We start from the raw sequence: 9,027 nt of genomic DNA, 5'->3' as shown, positions 1-9,027 counted from the left end.
TGCTTTGGGACTCTGCTTCTATTAATGGCAACAGTTTATTTGAGCCCAAAGACCGTTCACCCCATCTTGTTTTTGAGAGGTGGGGAAGAAGAGGAGTTTCCCCACCTTCACTGCAAGCAGAAGGTGGGATTCAAAGTCTGTCCACTCCCCAGTTCTCATTCTACATCCACACCACCGCAGGCTGGGATCTCTTGCAAACTCCAGAGATATGCAGGATCAGGGCAGAACAAAGCTTGGCTAGGAGACCACTAAAGAAAATCCACAGCGCTGAAGAAAGTGGTGATGCAGTAGGTGGCACTCCTCCCTGAATTAATATTAAAAACACCCAATGCCCCGGCACGAGACATGGGACCCTGCATCTTTCAGGTGAGGCTTAGAATGGAGGGCCTAGACATACGTATTCATTAGAGCCCAGGGTACCTCTTGTAAGACAAGGTGTCAGGCCCAGCATCCTGCCCAACTATTAACTTGGTCATTACATTCTACTTCATTGAACAACCAATTTACTTTGGAGGGCACAGTGGCCTCTCCTTGCTGTGGACTGGTTACCTGCACTATGAAGTGGCTAGGTTCAGTCCCTGCAGGGCTCTCTTTCACCAGTTGACACAATGACGCCAATATAGAGAGATGGGAAGTGTCTTTGGAATCCTTCAGTTCAAAGGTGCTAAGCAAGACCAAGGTAAAGGGACCCTCCAGTACCAGCAGAGCAGAGCCAGGCCCTGAGCTGGTCACTGCAGCAGCTGAGGAGTCACAGCTCCTCCAGGATGTGTTTGAGGGCTGCTGAAAGGTGCAGGGCTAGGCAGGGAAGAGGGAGGATTAAAAGAGCTTGTGAGCTGCAGCAAGGGCCTCTGGTTACTCACCATCCTTCCCCCCCCATGGTAAGAAAGAGTCAAGCATCTAAGCTGAGGTCCCTGCAGGCCAGCCTGTGTGTGTGGCCCTGGTAGAATCGGACGAGAGGCCCCCTCCCCCTCCTGCTGATGGCTTCCAGATGATCGCTCCCAGCAGAGGCAGCCCCCGCCCCACTCAAAGCCACGGCTCCCGCCTGCTTCCTGCTGCCTCCGCTGCGCGTTCCGTTCCCGAGTGATCTGACAGACTGGCCAGGAAAACACTTCCCACACCAACCACCACCAAGCAGCTAGCTGGAGGGAGAGAAGGAGGAAGAAACATTGGGGTCAGTCCTGTGAGGGAACCTGAGCTTGACCATGACCGGCTCACAAGTTTTTGAACTGTCTACACGAGTGTTTAAAACCATGCCAATCTATATTCCTAGTCCAGACTTTTCCTCAACAGAGAGCATTTTTGAGGCCCAGGCGAGGAAAAGAGAACCAGATGACTTAAAATATATTCTGTATTAGGGTTATTAAAACCAAAAGAGGAAGCTGAACTCCACAATGAGGTGAAGCAGTGTTTACACAACACCCCCAGCTCTGGATCTACCCCTCCATGCTTTCCAGGCAATGCACGACCAGCAGCCTCACCCTCCTAACAAACCTGCACATGTGGCCCATCTCGCAGAGCAACCAGAAACTGATCCATGGGCCAGGCCTTGGAACAGCAATCCTGGCCCACTGCGAGACACACAACACTTGAGGCAAAACCAGTGGCAATTTCAAAGGTCACATACCTTGCAAATCACCTAAAAGCTTTAGGCCATTGGAAAGCTGGGAATGCTACTTAATGCTAAAGAGGTGGTTTCTAGCCCTGACCAGCCATGAGATACATGCCTTTAAAAAGCCACAGACCACATCTTTCCGATTACTATCTTGCATTTCTTGTATTTTCCCATCACAATGCTAGTAGCCGCTATATCAAGAATTAGACTTAGAAATCAGCTTTCTAAGGGTATGGACTATTCCATTATGTATGTATGATAGCCAAGACTGCATGAGAATTCAGTTACTAAGGTCATGCTGGAATTCAAGAACAATAAAAACCGCACTTCCAGCCACCTGCTATCCACTGTCACTTGTTAACAGCCAGCAAGATCTCAGCCCCTGAGAGATTCCGTCTTAACTCACCCTGACAGCCACTTTCCTCTCTGTTAACTACCCTTGCAGTCACCAGTCCTGGCCAGTTGTGTTACAATCAACCTGCAAAGACAGCCAGCAAAGGAAGACACTGCAAGTGGAGGAGATCCTCAGATAGAAGGAGCTATATAAATGCAAAGTATTAAGGACTAGCAACTGTTTCCTAGAGCGCAGAAAGATCACATTGCTTGAAATTGCAGATAGAGATTTACGGTTTATTTGCCCATTTTCAATCATGTTATACAACAGAAGCGCAGAGAGGGCTAATGGGGATGATCCAGTACACCAGGTATGAGCCAGCCCCTGAGCACAACAGGGCCAGAGACTCAGCCTGACCTCTCAATCTTCTCCTCCTTTCATGGGCCGAAGTCCAACTTCTAAAGGTCATCACTAAGGGTGGGGTCAGTAGCCTGTAGTGACAAGTCATAAAGCTGAACTTCAGGGAAGCATCCACAAGTTCATCAAATCACAGCCAAAAGCGACAGGAGAGAAAAGAGCAAAGCCCCTGGACAAGAGCTCTGTGTCATATAACTGACACGTTCTGACGACCCAAGGAAGCTGAAGGCTCCGAAAGCCAGAGCAACAAGTGAACCAAGACTGGGGTTCATGCCACAAGAATGCAATACTAAAGCACAGTTCTGTTCTGAAGAGCAGCTGTCAGACCTGTGCCCGTGTATATTCAGGGTCCCCTAAAGTACATTCTGGTTTGCATTTGCCCAGTGAGCACAGGTCTGCTCTATTCAGTCTTGCACACAAGGTTTCTTAACTAAATCAACTGCTGAGCCAAATTCCACCTTCAACTTTTCCTGAGCAACCCTAGTGAAGGAAATGGGATTGCACGAGTATTACTCAGAGCCATGCATCTGGCAGTGCCTTGATTATCGAGGAAGAGGGGCAAAAAGGAACCCAGCTTGTCTCTCGGAGCCCATGCTGAGTTCACAGCCTGACAGTTAGGGGAAATACCTTCTTACCCCACAATCACTGAACATGGAACCCCATTGTGCTATTGGTCACACAGCAAGAGTGAAAAAAATCACAAGTGAAAGCACAGTTGAAAGTACGTGACTATTCACCAAATATATTCAGAAGGAAGGATCTTAAGACAAGACGGTCTCTCATTGCTAACTCTAAGGCCACTTCCCTGCTCAGGCCCACAGGGATACCAAAGGTGGATAGCAGGGCTTCGTGACTCCCAGTGCAGGTGTGGGCAACACCATCGAGAAGGCTGCCCTGGGGGCCCTCATCTTTTATTCCCACTATTGTGAAACATCCCCATGGGAACAGTCATCTTATTTCTACATGCTAAGAAGCCACAGTCTCTGATCTCACACAACACAAATCACCTTCTCTGAGGGATGGGACAACACTGATGAAATAGACCAGCCAAAAATGGATCCCTCAGATTGGATACTGCAGCGAGCTTACAACTTCTCTCCAAGAAAACTGACAGAATTGGTTGCATTGGGGGTGTTGAAGAGAGGGGCCTAGCATGACCCCAAGCATTCCTTCATTTCCTGATGAAGTGCAGTCAACAGTCGCAACTGAATTCTCCTCAGATGCCAAGGGCATCCCATAAGTCACTGAACCTAGACTCTGGAGTTCTAGGTGACATGGCACAAATGATTCTGGGACACACAAGGACCTGGTTGCTGGCAGCAGAGCGTGGGGTCACGTACTCCCTGCAGTTCATCAGAGGACAGCAATGCAGCCCTTCTCTCTGCATCAAAGACAATAAGTGATGAGGCAGAAGCAGAGTAGCAAGAATTCCGCCTCCACTTTATACTTTTTTTTTTGGGTGGAGGGAGGGTTTAATAAGTATCCCTGGGCTGAGAAGGGTTATGTCGGCTTGGGAAAAGCCATTTGTCCAGCTGCATCTTGAATCTACTCAACATTGCAGAATGTAGGCACGTTCATAATCACGTTGGCCACTGTCCAGAATAGGAGCTGAACCTGCTCTGCAAACCACACCATAGCTCCTGTCCAAAAGAGGGCATTTTAACCGTATGAGCTAGGAGAAGGCAGCCAGGCTATTTTCCACAGGCAGAGGGGGAAGAAGCTTGTATGGATGGAAGGATCTTACACTGTGCCCTGAAAGTAACAAGATTCATGCTCAAACCTGAACTGTGGCATAAGCAGTTCTAGTCTGGGGCCCTCCACCTCCAGCACTATAGCTCTACGCTGGGAACTGTCAGCCTCAGTGTCTGCAAAAATCTCCGTTGATGCAGCAGACAAAACATCAGGTAAACAGAGAGCGAGATGAGCAAAGAGGGGCAGGAGCCAAGGTGTAGTAGTCACAGCGGGTAGGTTACAAACTCCAGTGAACACAGCTATGGCTGAGTAAAACTGATATTTGGAGAGGAATAAGGGATTACACTGGGGTAGGGGATCAAACTCTTTCTGGTTACACCACTCATTACAGGAAATGAGGCAAGAACAGATTGTAGAAAGAAAGATATAACAACCCCTCTGACACACATTGAGGTTAACTCTTTCCTATCCTGCACCCTCACAAAACCAGTGATCCCACAAACTCCTCCTGGATCCATCCAGAAATACCCTGGTTGGTGCCCACAAGCCAGAAGGCCAACCTCAGGGAGTGGGGCAGCAGGACTTCCTCTAACCCAAGCTTGGCTGGAACAAGACCCACAAGTCCAACTGTTCTACACTAAAAATCCCAAGCCATCCATATCTTTAACGAGGCAGTGATCTGCTCCATTCTGGCCTGAGCTGGGCCTGTAGCCTTGCTGATCATCATCCCCGTATTGAAGATGGAGCAGATTGCAGATGCCTAGTTTATTTTTGCAAATGCAACCCTGAAGTCTTGCACGTGGCCACTATGGCTTTCCTTCGAGTACAAGTATGAGCCCCAGCTCCTATCTGTGTCTGGGAGTCTAAACCTTTGGCCCATGAGGAAATTAGACCAAGGTGGCTCAAGAGGGCCATCTAGGAAGCAGAGGTTCTTAAGAAGAGAGAAAGAGGAAGAGCCCATTTCCTCATCAGGGGACCTCTCATAACCTTCCCCTCCAACTGTTCTTCCTGGGGAAAGACTTTATATAAAAAAGCGACAGAAGTAAACAGAGAAAAACGCATTTAGAAGCTAGCCTGGTGGATTAAATAGGACAGTGGGAGTTAGTACCCTGATCTTTTACCTGGGGAGGCTAGAGTGGAGATTTAGATGTCTGTCACAAATAAAGCGAGTTCAATGGATTTTCATGCTAGGCCCTTCCCACACAAAAACACAATTCAATTTGACTCAGTCTCTGCTCAAAAGAGATCCAGCGCAAGGTAGGACGCTGCAGATGAGAAGCAAGGTTCCTTCATACAGCTAGGCAGGAATAAGCTTGCCTAGAACCTGCCTGCACCATACCAGGCTCTAATCTGCTGGATCAGAAGACTACCAACTGCACATAAGTATTTGAAAGTGGACCAATTCTGCCATGGGGTTCCTGATGCTTCTGCCCCACGTTTCATTTGCAGGGTAGAGGAAACCAACATAAACCAGTGTTGACATGCTGAGTCTTGGACTAGAACTCGCAACACAGCATTAGTTTATTCTATGGCAGCATCATGAAATACCTGTAACTTCACCCAGACCGGCAGATGAGCTCTGTATAAGCGCAAAAGCTTGTCTCTCTCGCCAACAGACTTTGGTCCCCACCCTCCTTGTCTCTGTAACTTCAGCTCTCATTTAGTTGGGAATCAATAAAATAACCACACTTAGCATGCAGGTATCTTCCAAGTGAAGTACAAACACAGGCTAGTTATTCAGCAGAATAAAGCTGCTGTAAAACAGCTGAAGGAGACAAAATCTCACTGGAGATTCCTGAAGTTCTATATTTAGTGTGAGACCCACTTAATCAATAAACCAGTCTCAAGACACTGAAAATATGGAGACATAAGCAGTAGTCAGTCTTCCAGCCTGTATACCAATGACTTGTTCATCAGTATGAAGGTGGTATTTTAAACAGGTTCACTCTCACCAGTGCTAGTTGTTCCTGCACAAGTGTACCCAAACTAGTAAGAAGTCTCAGAATAAAATGGGAGTACGTATGGCACCTTAGAGACTCTACAGCGCCACAAGTACTCCTACTCTTTTTGCGGATACAGACTAACACGGCTGAAACCTGTCAGAATAAAATGAAATCCCTACAGAAAATGATCATAGAGTTTCTACAAACTCATGATATTCCAAAGAACTCTAGGGATACAGCCTTCCTACAGCATTCTGGGTGTTTGCGTAGAACTTCATCTTCTCCTTCAGAAGTGAAGCAGACTGTGGGAAGTTATCCCCTTACAGTTTAAGACACTAATGTCATCCTGGTGGCAAGTGGAAAATGTTCCAATCACCAAGTGAAAACAAAGATACAAACCTGTTCTGTCTCACAGAAGTTGTGGTGGTTTTATTAATCTAAAACAAATGCACCTCAGTGCTCCCCTCTCCCAACAATAAAAAATAAAATTTAGAAACAACACCCTTGGACAACTATCTAATGTGCATGAAACTGAAAAGATGCAGATTTTATTCTCAACTTCTCAGGGGATGAGTGAATACACTGCTCTGTAAAATTCTACCCAAAATAATCGTCAGTGCCCTTCTAAGCATGATATTCTAGATAAGGGTTCTTAACCTCTCTCTTCCCAAGGTCCCACACACATGCTATAAAAATACCACAGCCCACCTGTGCCACAACAACTGTTTTCTACATAGAAAAGCCAGAGCTGGCGTTCAGGGGTAACATGCAGAGCAACTGCCACAGGGCGCCTCACACAGTTGCTCAGGCTTCTGCTTCAGCCTCAGGTGGCAGGCTCAGGGCCCTGCACAGCAGGGCTTAAGCTTTCTGTCCTGGGCCCCAGTGAGTCTAACACTCTTCCTGCTTGGCAGAACCCCTGAAACCTGCTCGTGGCCCCCAGACCCCTAGTTGAGAACCACTGTTCTAGATGAATACAGCTTCAAGGTGCTCATGGAAGGATTCCTTTTTTCTATCCTAAACTATAAAGTTTAATGAGCTACAGAAAGAATTCTGTTGGTGGCACCCTTCAGGGCAGGCCTTCAAACACAGGTTATAATCTCCACTGCGGTTAACTAAAGATGGCCATCACCACCTGTCCAGCACTGATATTTGAGTAGGAAATAGGCCAGCTGTGAGACATTTCAAATAAAGCCAGCATCCTGTAGGCAGAGAGAAACTTATATTTTAGTGCTGCTCCCACAATTAAGAGAATGTCCTGAAGGTACTTTTTAAAATATATATGCATTAGTTTATGCTAAGGTACACAGCAATTCCATATGGCATAAAAACTATACCAAATTGTGATCTTATTAATATAAGAGCATGAAGGACAATTTCCTTCTCATGATGCAAGCTGCTCAATAGCAGGTCCCCCTTTGTAAATGGATCCAAGTTAGTTACAGCATGTGTGTATTCTGGCTACTTCCCTCCTAGTTTTCATTCTGAAGATTAGTACAGAAATGTAAGAGTCTAACTCTTTCTATACAGTGAATCCCACCAGACCACTAAGATGGGCAAGAGCATGAAGGAAGATGATGAAAAGGACTTTCTGCAGCCTTGCTTAGCGCATCCATTTCGACCTTTTGGTATCCATACAGCTGGTAATTTGCATGTCCCCAATTTGGAAATGGGGCATCTTTCTGGAGGCACTGAGAGAGTTTCCCCACTGCATGTTCTTGCCACAGTGGTGCTGTTTAACTTAGTAAAGCAACAGTGGATCTCCAAGGTCCAAATATACTGGGGGGGGGGGGGGGAGAGAAAGGCCAGCGTTGAGGTGGGACCGATTCGTGCCTCCCGAGGTGGCCGCGAACAGGGGTTTAGCTGCACTCGCGGGCCCCGCACAGCGGCGACTAGCCCGCGGGCGCTGTGTTCCCGCGGCGCAAGCAGGGAGCGTAATTCACGGCAGCCCGCAACCACGAGTGAGCCGGAGCAGAGCGGGGCAGGAGGAGACAGGGGGGGAGGTCTGCGGGCTCCGAGTTCGTTGCGGGGCGCAGAGGCCCGGGCCTGTAAAGGACCAGCCTTTCGAACAGGGGGGAGCGCGCGGGGCGCCGGGGCGAGGCGAAGGCACCGTGTCCGCCCACGGTGTGGGGCCCGCCGGAGCGGGAGCCGGGGGGCATGGGCGCGACGGCGGCTCAGAGCCGTCTCTGGGGACGGGCTGGGCGGGCCCGCTCGCCTCGGCCCCATGCCTGTGGCGGGAGCACGATGACGGGGAGCGGGCGGTGTGGGGGGAGGAGCGTGGGCGGCGCAAGCCTCGGAGCCTGGGGAGGGGGGCCTCGGAGGTGGAGCTGACGAGGGTGAAGATGAAGAGGGACGGAGAGCCGCGTGGCCCGATGAGGTTAATGGAGGAGGCCGGAGTGAGAGAGCGGAGCCGTATCGCTGGAATGATGGGAAGAAGCAGCCACCCGTGGGAAGGCGCCGGCGGGTTGCCGGGAGCGGGGGGGGGCACGGATGGGGCAGGAGGGCCAGGCAAACGGGATCTCTATGCGTCGGAGCGGGAGACAGACGAGCGGGAGGGAGAGTGAAGGAAAGGGAGCCGAGAAGAGATGGGATGGTCTGTCAGGGGCGGGTGGGCCCACGGTGGCGTGTGGGAGATCAGCGTGGGCAAAGGCAGGCGGAGCCGGCAGGGGACGCACGAGGCTCGCGGGAAGACAGCGAGGGGTACGGGGAGGGGGAGCGGGCGGGGGAGGGGGGGAGGACTTGGAGGGGGGGAGGATTGGTTGGCCGCGGGGATGGCGCCGCGGGCGCCGCAGCAGGAGGGTCCCGTAGACGCGTCGAGCGGGCCGTGCGGTTCTGGAAGGGTAGACTGCTAGCGGGGAGCTGCCGGCGAGGACCGTGGGGGTGGGTTATGCCCGCTAACGCGGGGAACGGTAAGAGGGCGGAGTGAGAGGAAGAGGAGACGGATGGTGCGATGGGCGGCGGGGGTGGGGGGTGTCAGTTCTGGTGGCGATAATGGGCGGGTAGGAGGTGAGTGAGCGGGAAGGAGTGGGGAG

The sequence above is a fragment of the Chelonoidis abingdonii genome, chromosome 9, assembly GCF_003597395.2.
Source record: "Chelonoidis abingdonii isolate Lonesome George chromosome 9, CheloAbing_2.0, whole genome shotgun sequence".
NCBI classification, from domain to species: domain Eukaryota; kingdom Metazoa; phylum Chordata; order Testudines; family Testudinidae; genus Chelonoidis; species Chelonoidis abingdonii.
Note: the sequence above shows the minus strand (reverse complement) of the source record.